The 20,059-nt window shown below is 32.9% G+C and overlaps 1 protein-coding gene across 2 annotated transcripts in view; it reads right to left on the minus strand.

The window, feature by feature from the left end:
• Window positions 1-20,059, minus strand: part of N (neurogenic locus Notch protein) — a 110,377-nt gene that overhangs the window by 68,651 nt on the left and 21,667 nt on the right. The window lies entirely within an intron of this gene.

Here is a 20,059-nt window from a genome sequence, read left to right on the forward strand (position 1 = left end):
GATCACGAGAGGGAGGCTGAACTGTGGTCCACATAACCAAGGAGAAGGGGGTGAAAGAAAATGCCTATATTCAGGCTATCCGGTTACACCTCAACCACTTTCGGTCGACGAACCTTCATTAGATTATTATTAGACAACACCTGGACAATTATTGACAAAGCAGAGATGCTTCTGACCAAGACCTTTCTTTCAACTCTAATAATCCTGTGCTATAATTAAACTCAAATCTTTTTAGAAATTATTTATTAAAGTTTTAAAACCTTAACTTAAAAAGAGTTAATCATTACAAGAATATTGGCATAAATAAATATTTTTTGTTTTAAATTATTTTTTAATTATGCAATATGTTTTAAAATAAAAAAACAATCCATCCTGTTATTTATGATTATTATTAATAATATGTAGTTATAAGAGTTAAAATTCAAGCTGAAGAATAATAATTTTTTAAACATATGATTATTTGAAAAAAATTTAAATTATTGCCAATTTGAATATGTAAAAGGACTTGTAAATAATATTCATCAGGTTCTGAATGACAACGTTGATCAGTAGCATGACATTCACTTCCACCAATTGGATAAATTTTACAATGCAACAAATTGAAACATGAATTCTAAGCTACAAAATTCAGTTTTTACGATTGCTCAATTTTTTCCTTTGGACCACATGCAACCTCTCAGGTTTTGTAAAAGCATTTCCAGAAGAGACGAGACAGGTCTTTTTTGCCAACCAGACCTTCGCTTTTGAATCGTTCATTCGCTCTCGAAACACTTGAAGCCTTCTCAACAACTGCGTTTGCATCTTGGTGTTCAAATGAGAGAAAAGATAGGCATAAATGATGATGATATGAGAGAGGGGTAGAGCCAAATTATGGAAAGGGTTCTCACGAGCTCTGGTTTATTTTTCTTCGCTGCTTCATATACTTGAAGGGGTTGAGTCCGATAAGCTAATAAGACTTGATGTGTGTCTTAAATTTTTTTTCATCATATTTAGTATATTTTCTAACTCAGCCAGCTGCCTTGGAACTTCTTATTTATTTACTCTAGACTTTAGATATCTAAAGTGCAAAAGAATACAGTCAATTGATGCTTACCATGTTAAACACATTCTCTTATCGCAAATAATTTATCAAAGTCTCGGAAGAATGTTTAATGAAAGTATAAAAAGTACGAAAGTGGAACGAAAAGAAGCCTTTGATTGGACCGGAGATGAAAAGATGAAATCGATTGAACGTAGTGGGGTTAATTATCGAAAAATCATCGGCAATTCGGCTCGCGAGCTGCAAGGCTCCAATTAGGCCAACGAGAGAGTCAGCGAGATCGCAGCTTCGCACGTCTGTCAGCCACGTGTGGGCATCCTCAAACAAGAAGTGCCGGCCACATCTCATTCTCTCTTTATCTCCTTCCTTCCTTATTACACTTCGACACTCGATCGTAACCACCATCACATTTTTTACCGCCATACTTTACTTCTGGCTATTATCATCGATGAAGAGCAAAAAAATATTGGCGAAGAGTAAAATATATAAGAGAAGAAGAAGAAGAAGAAGAAGATGAAGATGAGAAAAAAGAAGAATGAAACTTGCTGCAGACTACAGTTGGTAGTTAACGACGTTAAAGACATTCCCTTCAAGCGCCATGTGTCCTCAACACACTCACTTTAAAAAATTTTTTTTTCATTACTCTCTCCCTTTTCTTTCTAGTTTCTTTCTTCGAATGAACACTCCCGGAATCACTTTTTTATCATTTTTTTTATTTTTTACTAAAAATGTATATAGCCAACAGACGCTTCCGTCGACGTTGAGACACATCAAAAAATCGTGGGTGATGTACTGTTAGTATATGCAACAGGTCATGGATATTCATCTTGAGTCGTTCTAACCATCTGTAAATTTACTGCGCATGACCTACCAACTTCACTTCTCTGCTTTGTACTCATAAAGCAACAGGTTCTAGAGTTTATTTTTTTCTACTCTGTTTTAAATGCTCTAATAATCTCCCCTTCATTAAATCACCCTGTTTACTGATTTATAGACAAGGGGATAAATAAATTCAACAAATGGCCTCTATTATTAGTTTCCAAAATCTGCTTTTCTCATGCGACTAAAAATAATTGTACCATAAGTACGTACTCTCCCCTAATCAGTTATCTATCTTCTAGAGATGTATACTCTTAACACCCTCCCTCCGTTTTGGTTAATTGAAACAAAAATGCGTGAGAAAGTTTTAAGTCAAGTTAAACTATTTAAACATATTTATCGCTAATTATGATGTCAATTTAAAGATGAGAAAAACTGGATAAATTTATGACATTAATTATGATGTTTTTATTTTTTTGTTATTTAAGATGGTTTCATTTTTTCGATGATATATAATTAACTCATGTGATCACGTAGGTAGTAAAAGTTCGACGCCACAACACAATGGGAATCGAATGTCTGGTTAACCTTACAAGTGTGGTGTCAACGAGTCTTAACTCTGGCTATTGGAAGTAACTGATGGCAATTTTTCGAGACAATAAAAATAGAAAGTCAAAAGAATATTCAATATCATTAATATTGTTATTAATAACAATAATAAATACTAGTAATCTTCTTTATCATAGTAATAGAGGGATTTTTTTTTCTACCAAAAGATGAATGAAAATTCAAAAATTAATCAAGAACACGAGTCATAAGATTTCATTATTCATTATCACCTTGCTTTGCAATTCCGCCTCAACATAGGGTCATTATTTCTCTACGCAGACATTCAATTATACGCACGTCTCTATATGAATACCTTTAGAGTTGAGTCTCAAGTCATTTATCCAAGTGTCAATGCATTTAAAAATTTTTAACACCTAAACAATGTTCTATATGGCATTTAAAAGAGTATGTCTAGAAATAGGTATAATTAATATAAAGTAAATTGAAACATTTTAACAGTATAATTGGCAATGGATAATTAATTTTAAAAAACGAGCGGTTGTAAAGTGTAGCATTTAATATTAAAAAAAATCAATAAATACTACAGTAGGGGGTTAATGACCAAGGTGATGTTGTTGAGGGTTTTGTGTTGGCCTCATTGAATTCCAAGGAGTCGGAATCCAGGGCATGCGGCAGGGAGTATGTGCGTTAATGGGGAACGGTTCTTGTGGTCCATAGATATACATACATACCAGGCGATTACGTGCTATTACGTTGGCATTAAATACGAATCTGCGCACATCTTCTCTATGTTACAAACGAGACAAAAAAGATGGAGAAAGAGTGAAGATGATAAGTATCCATTTGTCAAAAAGAGAAAAAGATAGAAAGGATCACTGCGTATTTACGTCCCACGCTTGTGTCGACTCCCAAGACGTACGAAAATTAATGAGTCTCGGTTCGGTGACTAAAAGGCTCATTACATCACAGTAAGAAAGAAGAAACTGTTTTTTTTTTCATTGTCAATTTCTTTTTTATACAAATTAGACAACCAAGATACTGAGTAGTAGAAATATATAAAATGTAGGATAATAAAAGTATAAATGTCAAAAATAAATCAGCTTTGATTCTCAAAGACTAATTTTATCGACGACCTGGGGTGAACATACTAGAAAATGAACACTTTAGGATAATAAATAAAGAATTATTTGAAAATTTTTATTCATTACATAGCACAACACTCAGGTTAAAAATAATTTCTAATATCTCAGTGCTGATGAAGTTAGAATCAAATATTTTATCAACTTTTAAGTTTCTATTATTTAAATGTTTATCATTTTTACACAAATATTATTGACAGTTGATTAATAAAAATTAATTTCTAATTTGTAACAAGCAGACAACAATCGTTTTATAAATAAATGAGTGACTGATCACCAATGTCAAGTCTACCACAGAATGAATCAACTGATTGCTTGTCTAGACGTTGATAGTCAATGAATAGTCACTGATTTTCAACCATTTTTATTAATTTACCTTAAGAAAGTATTCTGACTAAAAGTAGCGAGAAAAATTGTAATTATTGCATCTTTATTATTCGAAGAGTAGTTACCAATGAATAATGTGTAATATTTTTCTTCTGATATTGGCTAAGAAGGAAGTTTATAGAATCACGCGAATATGAGATGTTCTACTAGGGTCAGTATGATTAAATTGATTAATAAATCATCAACTGAGTGTAAGTGTTGGATTTTCAATAAGATAAAATAAATGTTGAGCGTCAGGAGGCAAGCGAAGGTGCTAAATTGACGATGGAATACTTTTCGCTGATAGAACTAACGATCTCGTACGCGTACTCTGCATACATGTACGTTAGGAGTTGTACAGCGTACAAGTATATACAAGGGTCTCTATAGTCGATGATTACGAGAGCCGATTGCGATGTAAATCGTATAGCTACGTTCAATCACGTATCCAAAGGACCTCCCCGGCCTTCGATGTACGCCTAGGGGCGATACCAGTCGTGTACCTAAGATGTTCACCCCCTCCCTTCCATTTCTATTAGTATATGCCTCTCGCTCTCTCACTACCTGGAATGACTTCTGACTCTTCGTGATCGTGGCATAAAATCATTTGACTCGGCATCAGCTATGCTCCAAGATAAAAGAATTCAGTGGACAGAGGCTAATTAAACTTCCGTCTTTGAATCGCCTCGAGCAACTTTTCAGTTGTAAATTTTTTTCATTTCAAACCTTTGGACGGCATGGAAAAAAAGACCAACTCTCTCGCCCAATTACGCTGCCAATTTCATCAGATGTTATTCCTTTTTCTCTTCAAATTAATCTTCATTCCAAAGAGTGTCGTCTTCTCATCTTGGACAGCTCGCGCAGTTGTATCCTCTCAGCTTGAGGTTGCATGAGTAGTATAGGTTGATACCACTCGTTGTCACAGCACACTTGGATGCCACGTTCACCAAGTGCCAGCACGAACCTAGAGCTTCTTGTCGCGCTTTCCCGGTACCTTCTTAACTCAGCCTACATAAGGCTACTTTAGTCGAAGCCTCTCCGTCTCTCTGGAGGATTCCACTTTTTGTCCGATATCCCTTGAGAGACATCATGCCGATCTTTACGCCATCATTGGCTTCGTCTTTTCTCTCCTTCCACCTCTACAATATTCATGCAACATCCAATTGACATTCTACGTAATTATCATTAGCGGAATTTATTTTAAATCCAACAATGATTAATGCTTCGACCCCGAGAGAATTGACTTATTTTTATAAAAAGAACAGACGAGCGTTAAATTATTTTCACTTTAATGATTTTTATCCAGTTAATTGTATTCGATCATCAATACAATGAGAGTAAGATTAACCATGTGGTTGAGATCTTGTGAATTTTTTAAGTAAATTAAAACATGAGTGTCTTGAATTATATATTTCAGCTCCAACTTTTTTGATGAAAAGCAAATGTAAGAAAGAATTATTTTTATTAAAAAAAATTTTAATGAATGAGAATAAATGTATAAATTTAAACCAGTTTTGGACTTTTTAATTATTTCTTAAATGAAACTCATCAACTGTTCATCTTTATTGTGAATTGGATTTTATTAAAAGCATCCAAGTAGATAAAAGCATTTATCTATACCAAAATCACTATTTTATGATGGTAAAAAAATTCTTAAAATACACTAGAATCTTTTTCTTTATCATGTTCGACCAAAAAATTACCTCTTTATTGCTAATAAACCTTGTTAACAACCCTCGTTACAAAGTAAGATATAAAATACTACTGGAAAAAAGGAAGATTTTTATATCAAAAATGAGTAACGGTGTACAAAAAAATTTTCCAACATCTACCTAATAAATTTCTAAACAAAAATAGTCATTTCCATGAATGTAGCAATAAAACTGTCTTCGATCAGACTACAGCAACTCATTGGAAAACCGGATTGGATTCTCCTAGACGGCAGGACGCTATAAGTGAAGGAAAAACATCACTAAGGGAGTCAAGACACGCGTGGGAAAATGAGTGGTGGGAGATAACTATTGCACTTTTCTTTTCCCCACGTGCAGTACTACCCGTTTCATGTGCTCATGAATAGTCGAGAGATTCTACTTGGAAATCAGATCAATGACCTTTTAAATATATCAAGAAAAAAGCAAGTAAGGGAAGAAGTGTCGGAGTAGTTTCTTCAAGTGGTTCCTTTGAGGTCAGAGCATGTAAGTCCAATTAATAGTCGGTCATCCGTGCTCCCCGTTAGCTGGACAATCATGTACTCGGCCTCAATTAATCGCCTGATATCCAACGATACAGTCTACACTTACAAAACGACTTTCTTTAACACACGAGATCTTATTGCTAATGTTTACTCACACGCGTTCATTATCTCTACCTTTCGGAGGACATTTAAACAGATCGACGAGAACCTAGAGTAGCCGAAACCGTACAAATATGGACATTGCACTCAATAATGTACCGCAGATGATGACTCGGACGTGTTTCCTCAATTCTTAATGTTTTTTTAAGCTTTAAGAAAATAAAATTTATGGAAAGCCAAGTGTGTGAATATTAAGGGAACTGGTTCTTCTTACTTTTAATGTCTAGTTTTTTATAATTAAGAGGAATCTTATTCTGTATAAACATTGATATGTTTATTTTTTATATTCATTATTTATGAAGTTTCAACAGAAGATCAACATACTAACATTAAATTATACAGAAAATAGATATTTTTCAAAGTATTTTTCTGTAATTGCTCAATATTTTTCTGTTGACTGAATTTATCTTTCCAAGAAAATTAAATTAAAAAACAAATCTTTTTCGTTTGAGCTATTTTTTGTTTTTGCTGAAAAAATTAATTTTCCCTGAGTAAATGTTTCAATGATTGTCCAACTAAGAAAAACATTAATTCTTTCTAAATATTAAATAACTATATTAATAAAAAAAATATAGTTACAAATTTTTCAAATAACTTCTTCGTTCATTAGAGATAATTACACTTCAGAATAAAACATTTTTTGTTCTTGAAATGAATTATTATCATTTCTGGAAGCAATTTTTTGATTAAGAAGAAGGGTGAATCTCTTAAGCCTTGAAGCTAAAAAAAAAAAATCTACTATTGCTTTGTTTCCAAGATTAAGGTGTTGAGGTCATCGGCCAACTCAGAGTAGCTCCATCCACGATGATGCTTAACGACTTCATAATCAGCCAGAGCGCGTCAGCTAATCCAACATATAACTGTGCAAGTCATTATTTTCATTCCGTAAATGATTAAAAATCACTTAAATTTTTCAGCACACTTATTATGGTTGTTTATATAAAATGAAGTAGATAACATCTTTCATATACAACTGATAAGAAATTTTTGCATCATTAAATATAAAGGCCTAAAAATTGAATGATGAATGCGCGAACGCATAGTGACCACCCTTCGCTTAGTTATCCATCGTATACAAGTAAGTTACGGGAGTTTCTCAAGCTTTCACCTAGGCAAGCCTCGCCCCGACCTCCCGTCTCTTTTATATTCTCTTTCTCGCCTATTTTCTCTTACTGTGATAACGGTCCTTGTATGCACGTATGTCCTACACGATACCAGGAGGGAGAAAGATGGAAATAGGAAAAAAAATTAAGCTATCGAGTGAACGCGAAGTTTTGCAGGGCAGCCATGCGAGAAGTGACACGCCAGACTCTATGTGTACCGCTCAATGTTTTCTCTACCGATTAGTTGCCGTGCCAATTTCTTGGGCGTGACTTATATTACGATAAAACTAATAAATATTATATAAATACATATGAATAGATACATGGTATTAAATTACACCTTGCAAGATGATTTAATTGATTGATAATTATAATCCTTATTGTTCAAATTGTATATTTTGCTTTCATTTGTTTGTTTATGTAAATGGAAAATGAATTTTTTTGTAAGGTAAAATGTTTCTAATCTTTTCCAACTATTATTAATTAGATGTTTGTAATATCCGCTGTGGTTTCCATACTCACATTGTATTCGTGTCCAGAGTACTCGATAGAATGAATGATAAAAAATTCATACGCAAGCCAAGTTGATTATTTCATCATTTTAAATCAACATCTGAGAAATTAAATAATGTTATGATTAAAATATTCAAACAATTTGTTTAATAATATTCTTCCTTTGCTATTGAGAACTTATTTTTATGACTTTGTTGCGAATAAAGAATTAAATTTAATGGATTCATTAAAAGTAAATTCATAAAATGAATAATAAACTAATCATAAAGACCATTAGGTAATTAGTTTTAAATACTTATAAAATAGATGTATTATTTATTGCTGAGATAGTAGAAATTTAGTTACTTATGCAAGAATGTTGATTTATTGATTAATCAGTTATTATTGCATTAGAGATTTAGCAATATTTTAAATTTTCTTACTGGCGTGTGATAATTAGAATTTAAATGTTGTCTGGGTATTGTTTAAAATATTTACTGTTAATTAAAAAATCAAACAGAAGTGCTAAAAAAATTTTAATGAGAATATTTAGTTAAAATAAGCAAAAAAATTTCTATTTCATTATTGCTCTGTCTAACATATTTTAGCATGAAAAATTAGTTAATGACGTCGTTATACGAAGTGAAATGGCTTTAACGAAACGTCTCATTCGCGTTGTTCATTTTTTCTCTCTACTGTTGAAGCTTATACCTATGAATAGCGATGAGAATAAGCGGGGCGGCCAATTACCAGAGCTAAGATATTACAAACTCCAACATTAAAATCTTTTTTCATGAATAATAATTAGAAATTAACCATCGCGTGTCGTACAAGTGAACCCTACAGTTGTTTATTCTATTATTTCACACACATAGTTGCGTGAAAAAACGATTTAGGTCAGTTGATACAAATTTAGCTGTGATAAATCACTGAAAAAAAAAAATAGGCGAATTTGCGAATTGAGTTGGTGTAAGAGAATTCGTGTGAGAAAGTATAAGGTAAATTGTACGTGGCACATTGTTGTATCCGTATCATCGCGGTGAAGTTTCGATATCTCTCTTTCTGAAACGTATCATTACCATAATCGTTGGGGTGCACAGCATATGGGAGATGGCGCGCGGACTCGGAGGCCTAATCGCGATAATGGCTAAGGAATCGGCTCGTGACCGCAGAATCGGAAAGACTCATCTATCGACCGAGAAAATAAGAAAAAAAGACCCAATAAAGGTGGACGGAAATATAATAATGAAAAGAATGCCAAAAATGGAGTGGTCTTAAATAAAAAAAAAAGCAGTGATTTATAATCAAAAAAAATTCAATAAAATACTTGTAATTTCAATTAACTCCTATACTAAAACAAAAGTAAAAAATTGACAGATAAAAATGCTGTGTATATTTCATGAAGCAGAATGACGGATTGGTTTAAACTTATAGAAACGAGTCTGAGCCCGTCTTCAGACACAAGAAGAAGAGCAAGAAACTGAGCAGACCCTTGAGGCTCTTTAATAACACGTCGAGGGCCTCAGGTTCTGATGCTTTAGGGTGAAGACTAAAACCTTCAAGGGCCAGTTTCGAGTAAATCTCATTCGTTTCTCCTAGTTCTTTCTCCAAAAGAAGAAATTCAACCTGCTCTTCTTTTGGACTTCCCCGAAGGACAAGGACGAGGGCGTTTTTGCAAGTATGAAAGGGAAGCTTGGAGATCTGAAGAACTACGATGAACAGGTGAAGTAGAGATTCCGATACTACATTGCGTGGAATAAAATTACAGTTCGGTCAGAAGAAGAAGAAGAAGAATGATGGAACTCACAGAGCACCAGTGTAGACATCCTGCTTCGAGGTCAGACAGTGAATGAGTTCTTGAGGAATTTTGTTTGAGGCTTCGCCAATCTGTGGGGCATTATTTGGTAGCCGGTAGTTGAGAATTATCTCGAGCGAAAGAGTGTAAGAGAAAGAGTTCGAATATCGATCGAGGCACGCGATCCTACTGGTTAGGCTTCCCAGACAAAACTCATACCTCGACACCACCGAGAAAAGGGTTAAAGCTTCTGAAGATGAGCTACAGTTTATATAGAAGCACCTCCGACACTCGGACACCATATATTTAATTCCTTAGGAAATCAAGCTCGAATTGCACTCAGTCTGGAATTATCCAGCGCATTGGGTCCTGTAATAAATATTTTTTTTTTTATTGAAAGAGAAAGCAACAGGAGCATCAGAAGCTTTAGAGAGAAAAAGAATAAGAACCAGACACAACTGGTCTCCTCTCTAATCACCATGAGGTGAATGGGACGATTTAGCATGCAGAAAAAGGCCCCAGGCACATCAACGACGTGTAATCAACGCGTTCTTCTGGCCCTTCAATACTATGCTATCCATTGGAGAGCAATAGTGGGCGATGGGTACCTCTTGCTGAAAATAAATGATGACTCATTTCTAAAATATCTCTCGCTTTTTAACCATTTTTTTGCCATCATTATACTTTCTATTACTTATACTTCCAATATGTCTGATGAAGAAAAAAGAAAAAAATACCTCTTACTGATTGCACAGCTGAAAAAAATTCCTTTTCCATGCTTATTTTTTATTTTATTCTCTCCTTGTGTATTCAAAATGTAGCTAATGTTATTTATTAGGTGGTATTTTTACTTTATTATCAAGGAGTAATGTAAATTGGTGAGTATGTTGTGAATAAAGACATGACAATTACATGTTTCTGGTATACTTTAATTCACAGCTGCTCGTTCCGCTGGTGCCAGTGGAAAGATGAGACTACCAAACTGGAGCATCTTCTACAATCTAGACTGAATAATTGTGTGAACCTGGTGATTAGCAAGTGAACCCTTTTGAAAGTATATATAAGACAAGCATGAAAGAAAAAAAGACCAAAACTTCTGTCCAGTGGCTCCAATTGCTCACCTGGTCTTTTCCAAACTCAACGATTTATTTTCTATTTTTATTTTTTCTTTGTCTGTCTTCCATTTCATTCGTATTTCGACTTTTAATTACATTGAAGCCGTTGCACTTAATTTGAAATTTCCGCAATACATCTTAACTTTCACATGAAAAAAATAATTGACATAAAAAATACTTTTGCATCATCGAAAAAAAAATTATAACTAAAATTTATTCTCACATTAATTAAATATAAGTAAGCCAATAACTAAATCAATTGTTCTATTCTTTACCATAAATCACACTGGTAATTTTAGTTACTTAATCATTTTTATTTATAATTAAGATTATTAGATAATCGATAGATGTTTATTTTTAATGAATAATTAGTATTGAGTCTATTGATTTAATTAATTAGACGAATATATAACGGCTACATTTAAAAAAATATTTTATTATTCAATTAAGAGAATGAAAAAAAAATATTAGAATTTAAAATCTACTTTGTATAAAATAGTTTCTTATCTCATGGTGAATTTATATTAATATTAATATCGATTCATATTCAGAAAAAAGTTTCAGGTATTACGAAAGAAAAAAGATATTCACAGTAGTCCGAATAAAATAGTAAATTTATAGCGGCATTTTTCGAGCTAAACGTACTTGGTCGGGCAGTTCAATTCAAACGAGCTGGTGAGGGCGATGGAAAAAGGATAAGAAGTATAGAAATGCTTATAGGAAGGACATGTAGGAGGAGGCCAAAGGAACAAACACAACTCTGGATTACCATTTGAAAGAATTCCGTCCCAACCAAAAGCCTATATTTATTTCAATTACTATCGAACTCTTATTATACTCTGACAGTTAAAGAGTTGACTAAAAGTTCAGAAAGATGGAATAAATGGAAAAGGAATCTTTTCAAACAGGTACGAAATGTTCATTGGAAACACACATTTCGAGGCCTTAATTTTTATTTTTAAGATACATGTGATATTATTACTACAAATTAGGAAATTTAAAAGTGTTTGTAAGTGAAATGTTCGCGATGGCATTTGTTATTCTCCTTAGAGACAGATTGTAGTTTGAAACATCATGAAGAAAAAAATATATCCTGTATACATAAGCTTTGAAAATTTGTATTTGATTTTAAAACGATTCAGAGATTTTCTGAATTGAGTACATAATTTCCATAGTTGGTTGGTTGTATTTTACATTGAATACCCTTTATGTACTCTCTGTGATTCCATTTTATGTATTTTACTGCAAAATGTCCTATAGAATCCACCACAATTTATTTGAACAATAGAAAATTAAGTATTTCAGTAAAATGCTCCCATTTTATACTATAAACACTACGTTATCTGTTAAGAATCCATCTTTAAAAAAATTTAGTTCATAATTGTTTTTTCATTTATAAAATATTCACTCCTGAATTATAAATTAAAAAAATAAAACAGAAATGTTTGTTAAATAATTCTAGTGAAAAAATAAATCTATAGATTTTAACAGTGAATTTTGATATTAAGAGATCACAATAAATATCTGGAAAATATTTATAAATTCATCAATGTCTTTAAGGATAAACGTTCATCATAATAAGCACCCGAATTGATAAATAATTTTTCTTATACAAGTTGATAAAAATTCAAAGAATAATTTATTCATTAAATAATCATTAAAAAAAATGTTCAATTTAAAATAGTTGTATTTAAAGACAGTAAATAAAATGTAAAAAATAAAAATGGAAGAACCGTTTAACTTGAAGATGTAATCGTTGATTTAAGAATAATTTAATTTTAAATCTAATAAAATATCCTTAAGCATTCCTCATTATTTCTCGAAACGGTTTCCAGTTAAAACATTTATTAGGTTAGCAAGAAAATCTTGCCAATAAATCCCACATTTAAACCACGTAGGATACACGCTTTCCATAAATGCGAATCTATGCGAACCATCAACCGCACGCGCTCTACATTCGATTTCCATTCATTTTAATAAGATTTAGTTAAAAATAATTTCAAATAAATTCCTATTGTATTCCTTCCAACTATAAACCCTTATTCCAAGAAGCTGCTGGTTAATAATTATATATGAAGGCTTATTTTTTTATCCACTTCCTTATGCATTCATGAGCATATGTGGGCCGATCTCAAGAAATAAGTATCGACTTAACAGCGAGCTTCTGCAGTTCGATAGCATCCTTTTCCTCAGTTATCCACCTATATAGCTACAAGGCGCCAAGTTATGGCTGCTTGTAACTTCCACATTAATGCAGCTTCGCATTGCAGTGTACATACTCAAGTGGAAATGAGAAAAGATAAAATAGAAATGCTTAGATATCGATATAGGAATGCGAGCATTTGTATTTTATTAGCCATAATCATGAATAAAATTAAAAGACCTATGATTACTTTTTATTTTTCATTCCTCTTTATATTTTTTTCATATTTCTTTTATCAAATCCATTGTTTTTGTTTCTTTTTTAGTGGCAGATTAGCTTCTCGCTAGTGTTTTTAATTATCTTGAAAATTAAATATTCTTGAAATAAAGTATGCAATGCAATGTGTGAATTTATTAATGAATGCTAAACGATTTTTTTCCTTAAACTTTCTTGAAAAACACAGTGAACATTTCTGTGACGATATTCACAGCAATAAGCACATTTATGTGACTCGAAGAGGACAGCAGCTACAACCACGATGTTTGCACAAAGTTCCTTCGAAATAAGCGACGAGAAGAAGATGAAGAAAAATGAAAAAATTGAGTAAAATAAAAGGAAAAAAAAATACTTGAGTAGTGAGGAGACTCTTGAAAGGATCTTACGAGACTCCTTTCTCTTGTCTACGTTTTTCGTTTTATTTAGAGACGTTGGTATATATGTATATATATAGATGGGTTGGGGGATGCGTAAGTTCACGATGCTACTACCTATAAGTGCCTACCGGTGCTGTCTGTAAGTAAATAACGGCGAGAAAACAGTAGGGACCTCGTGCGAGTTCCTACCGTTTGCAATTTGCATGCTCTGTTTCGATGTATTTTCTTTCGTTTTATTTACGTTTGTATATAACTGAAAGACATCTGTAACGAATCGTAGAATTAAATGAACTCATTTTCTGCGTAATAAAAATTAACTTTCGCTGTGAATATGAGTAGAAAAGAATCGAGAATGATGGAATATATTAAACTATAGTGTTGTAAATAATTATTTGAATGAAATAATTAGAGAAAAACGAGATTTTATTTTTTTAAATGATTAAAATGGTTTTAAATGGTTTGTTTATTTCACATTGTTTGTCTTCATTGTTTGAAAAATAATAATGATTTTATTTGAATTGCTGATGAAAATTTTAAGATATTTATTATTTCATATTAAAAAACATTCTAAATTAAATATTTTTATAATAAAATATTTTCCCATTGAAATAATTATTTAATTCAAGTCATGTTTTTCAAAACAATATTATGATGACAATGATGATTACAACATTAAAGAAATTCTAAAACCTATTACTAACTAAAAATGCATGACATTTAATTTTGTTTGAACGTTTAAAGAAAATCATGAGTTTCCTTGAATAAAATAAAACTCTCTTAAAAATATTTATCATTTTGTTGATTATTTTCTTCCTGCTCGCATCATCATCGACCCAATCGACCGTATCTCACCCACACAATAAGCGGAAAATTGTTCTAGTTAAATGGCACTTTTTCTCGTCTTTATTTAGGACCAAAAGCCACGCCTGATACCGATACTTCCGGAATTGTGATATGTCCTGTGTATTTATTTAAAGAGAAAAAATTTAAATTAATTCATCGGTCTAGTCATAGTGTGCATGAGTGAAAGATTCAGGCGTTAGTGTTGTTATTCAGAAGAAAAGAGACAAAAGATAAAAACGACAGAGATGAGTATGGAGCGTCGAGGGCGAGGGGAACTAGAGACTGTCCCCCGAGGGTGGGGATCGACAACGCATGCGCGAGTGGCGTGGGAACGTCGCGGGCCCAGGACAATCTCTGGTGAACATGCACTGTTCTCCGGCCGAGAATTACCGATCACAACCGAGTGCTTACGACTAGTGAACCCTTATGATGAAGAGAAGTCTTCTCCAGTGGTTCTCTAAATGACCTTTCAACCCCCTGAAAAAAATTTAAATGACTCACAGACTTTTTTTTTTATCAATTAAATATAAAAGAAATTATAAACGAAGTATTTTACGAGCTTTTTTTTCTAATCGACTGAAAAATGTAAGATTTTTTCAAAGCGAAAACGATGCACAAGGGAAAATGCAGAGTGCTAACCCCTGCGGCACAGAATTGAATCGTGCACGTGCGAGAGAACGCGGCCATCTGTGCAAAGATTCATCGGATGTAGAATTGACACACGAATTGTACCGGGCCAATTGTGGTCTGCGTGCATAATTTAGCCTACTTGCGCCCTCGTATCTTGATCCAATGTGTACATACACTTCACACACAGACAAAAGTATCTGTTTAATCGACAATGATATTTATATGCACGATTCTATTAGAAGGAAGTGATCAGCTTTTTTCGATTACCCTCAGAAAATGAAACGATTAGCCACGTGACTGATAGTAAATTCAGGATTTAAGGTGCCTGAGGGATTTCTATTCCTTCATCTTCATATGTTATTGTCCTTTCAACGAGCTCTCTAATCGGAAATACGATGCTCACATCAATACGGAATGTATTATCTAATTGTATTGACAATTAGACCCCTTTGAAGTAGAAGACGCCGTGGAAAAAAAAAGCATTAACGTTCAACGCCCAGAAGAGTTAAACACTGAGCAAAAGCGACGACGCACGGCGTCGAGATCTCTGCGGGAAGTCCCGTTGAATAAAAAGCATATTTTGACAGAGACCGACTGCGCATAACCTTCGTCATTCTCGGGATATATCTGTCGAGGCGCGGCCTCGACCAATACTATTCTCGCGCTTGTAGTTGTCTCTCGTCTTCTTCTTGAGTCATCTATACATTAAACATTCTATTGCTCGATTCGTGTACACGAGCGCGCGCGACGTGTCGCCCAGGTGGAATCTCAGTCGGACCACCTATCTCTTTTTCTCTCTCCCTATGACTAAAAAACGTTTATTTCGATGAGTCCAGAAGACCTCGTTATGTCCTCGACCCCCCGTTGACAACCTCCTCGAGTCACCGTCGTTTCGACGTCCCGCTTACTTTTATACATGGATAAAAATCATATGGATCGAATATCATTATTTTTTTCTAAAATATTCATTTTTTACTACCTCCCAAATTGCCACAGAAGAATTTTTCTATTTATCATTGAAAAAGATTCTCCGCAAAAATTATCATCAGGTATTAGATATTTTGTAAATAACACGTGAAATACGGCGACGTCAACTACATAATGACGATTATTTCTACAGTCAATGTCAACCATCAGTTCTAACAATCACATCATCAAAGCCCAGGTTCTTATCTTGTCAGCCAATATAAAAGACTACTCAATAGATAGAATGGATTTAAATAAAAAAACAACAACACATTCAGTCGTGATATTGAAATGGTAAAGGGGAGAAAATGAGATTAAATGATATAAAAAAAATTACCCGCATATCGTAAATAGTTCTGAAAGAATCATAACTACAGTTAATCTTCGAGAAAAGAACTCATGAGTGTTTTCCAAATATTCCTCTGGTGGCAAGTCATAAATAAGGGTGAATATTCATCAGCTTGTGGTTTTTGGATACAATTTATTCTAGATTTTAGTAGCCTCCCCTCTCAGCTTCCCTCATGTTCATTTTTTCTTTGTTACGCATCAAGTAAAATAGATTATGCTTTCACAACGGGTGATACTCGATTTTTTTCTAGTGTTTTATTCAAAGGTTACTCCTCATCGTTAGATTTTTTCTAGGGTACATATGTCGTTATCAATCAATAAATTTAATAGAAAAAAAATTCATATAGGAAAAGTAGTAAACATACGAAATAAACTGTTGAGAAAAAATTATTAAGACATTTTTTTAGATCACCAGAAGAATCATTTAGATAAACTTTAATAATATTTCATTGAAATTTATCAGCTTAATAATTTATACTACTCTGGAACAATATAACTACACAACACATTTTTTATTTCACAACAAAAATCATATCAAATTGTCTATGATTTCATTGATAAGATATTCTTTATCAAATGAATTTCATATGGAAAATTCAAAATTTTCCAGAAAAAAAAATTTTTTTACCACATTTTTAAGATACAATAAAATAAAATGTATTATTAAGTAATTTTATGATTGTAATGGATTATTTATAAGCACCATACTGATTTTTACTTTGAATATTACATATAATAAATCTTTTAAAAATTTAATCCACCAAAATTTTCCTAGAAAAAAATACTTGATTTGTGCAGTTGTCATGTAAAAGCTTTTATCCATCTTCTAAAAAGGTTTTTCGACACAATAGGATTAAATTTCCGGTTTATGTATAGGGCTCAAGCAACTTTCTGGAAAGCAAAATGGAATAATAACACGACACGCGTGTTTTTCCAATCCTTTCGCGGCAAAGTGGCACGTCAACGAGTCGTAGAAGCGAATTGACGAACAAAAACGTGTTGGGGAAGTTCAGTACCCGCGTACATATACACAGGTCACGTGTCCAGCCACGCGCGTGTATCAAACGGAGTGCGAACATACGAGGGAGCAGTTTCTGTTTCATTGTATTCCATCTCTGAGGCATGTACATTTGACCCTAGATACGACACTAAGAAGAGAATTCATATCGCTCGTTCATCACCACTGATATGAGGTTCTAACTTGCCCATATTGTCAAGTGGCAATCGGCCAAATTTGTTATTCTATTGGATTATGGATGCGTTAAAGCACACCCTTTATTTAAATGTATATATTCTCTTTTTCTTTTTTATTTAATAATAAATCTTTAAAACTACCGAGACTGTTGCGAATCATACACAAACTGATCTCTTGGTTGTTCCTGTCTGACAATAGAGAGCAAAAAACACGAGATAATGAGCACGATTACAAAGCAGGATGTATTATGATGGATTAAAATAATGATTAAGAGGGAAGTAATGGATTCGTAAATATAATGATTTCTATCCTCGAGGCATTTTTGAATCGTTTGATATTTAATGCGATCCTCAAGGATTCGTAAATATTTTCAAATACACTATAAATAGCGATGATTTTAATTAGCTTTTAATGTAACATCTCTCGTATTTTAATGCAAAAAAATCATTCCATAATAATAACTAATAATCATCTTCCATTATAATTTAAAAAAATATTTTTTTCCTGCCAATAAGAATTTTTTGAAATTAACAAAAAAGTTAATTTAATAGTAATTCTAATAAAAAATAAAATTTGCTTTAAAGTTTTGCAAAATTTATCTCATTTTATTATCTATAAAGAATAAGAATAACTGAAACTCATTGACTGTATAGATATTTAAAGACAAAATATTAAAATAAGTATGCTTGGAAGACTTGCCGATTTTTGTGCATTAAATTACAAAATCTAAAAATTTGGCAATTCAAGAACCCACGAAGAGGATCAGCTTGTTTAAATTTTTTTTTTTTCACTATAAAAAACAATAGGCTCTACAATTGAAATTGAGGGAAAGAAGTGTTAGCGTCCTTCGTAAATTGCCTTGGTGGTTTGTCCGGGTTCAGGAACCACGTTTCACGACGGAATTACGTGGTGTTAATGGACTCGAGTGATGGGGGAAGGGACGAAGAAAATTGGAGAAAGAGGTAAGAGAAAGACAGCAGAAGAGAAAAGAGCCCGGGGTCATGTAATACATTCATTCTGCTCATTTCGTTGGTAATTAAAGCTGTAATGCACTGAATATTATCTTGAATATACATCACTCACTTTCGCTTTCAATCTTACCCATTTGAATATTTCTTCTTATCCGTACGCAGTCGAATATCTGTTTTACAATTTCGACTTTTAAATCCCCCAAAAGCATTTAATTACAACAAATAACATATTCTTAATTTTGGTTTAACTTAAAAACCTCAAGGAATATTCATGTAAAACATGTGTTTATGCGGGTGTTCAAGCACGCATGGAGAGTTCGAATTATGTGCCTCCAGGACTAGTAAATGTAAATCACGAAAATCATTGCTACTGTAATCATCGTGTAACGATTTAAAGTGTGGGAGAGATGAAATAATCAAGAGTCAAGACATGTCTAGACGACCGAAGTAGTTATATTGTAGGGAATAAAATGATATGAAAAAAAAAAATAATTCAAAGATTTATTGTTTCAATTGCGGAGCGGACGTTTTACTCCGACAGTACAAAGACCGCAGGAAGTTTATAGTACAAGATCGTAAAGGATATGACGAAAAGAGACAGAAACGTGTGCACATGTTGAGATCAAGACTTTTATGTGGTCATGAACAGTCTATTTTAATGATAATAATAAAATAATTAGTCCACATCTCTGAACATTCTCTTTTGCATGAATATATACAGCTTTGAATATTGCAATAAAATTTTTACAGACCATTTGATTTTTTTATGAAAAAATATTTTTAAAATATTTGATGATTAAATTTATAAGAGAGTAATCATCAAATACTTTCATTAATTTAAATGCCATTAAAAAATTTTAATATCCACATCATAAAAAATCATTCATACATTGATGTAAATATAAAATAAAAATAAGCAAATATATGTACATTGTTTTTAAAAAAACTTTCTGTATTCGTAGGAAATAAAATGAATAATAATATCTTTGAATCAAGTGCATAATAAATAAATGCGATATCTCGAATGAAATGTCCACCGTTGTTTTCCTATAATCCCTTATCTGCTATCAAGTAAACAATTTATCGAAGCTGGAGGAAAATTTGTCCAAATAATTTGTTCCATTCGAAACATAGTGCGATCCAATACAAAGGAACCTATTTAACCAACAGACCAGCCCTACATTATCAGAAGAGGACCGAATTTATGTATGTAGATATAACACACGAACATACACAAATATCCCTTTGGTATACCGATGCAAAAGTGGTAGAGAAACATCAATGCTATACGATGCAAAAGTGAAACCTACGAGGTCCATGATAGGAGCAATTTAGATGCGTCCTCGGGTCACGACTGCCGACTATTACTGCTATATTACCGGATCCTGTACCATTCTCTCCCTCTATCTATGCCTCTTTCCACCTCGTATTCCTCCCACGCTGTTAGTATTACGCTTATTGTTAGCATCATTTTGTAAGAGTTGAATAAATCTCTAGATAATGCGACAATTGTGTTATA

Source organism: Chelonus insularis, unplaced genomic scaffold, assembly GCF_013357705.1.
Source record: "Chelonus insularis isolate UGA/USDA-ARS -01 unplaced genomic scaffold, ASM1335770v1 contig_93_pilon, whole genome shotgun sequence".
Classification (NCBI taxonomy): domain Eukaryota; kingdom Metazoa; phylum Arthropoda; class Insecta; order Hymenoptera; family Braconidae; genus Chelonus; species Chelonus insularis.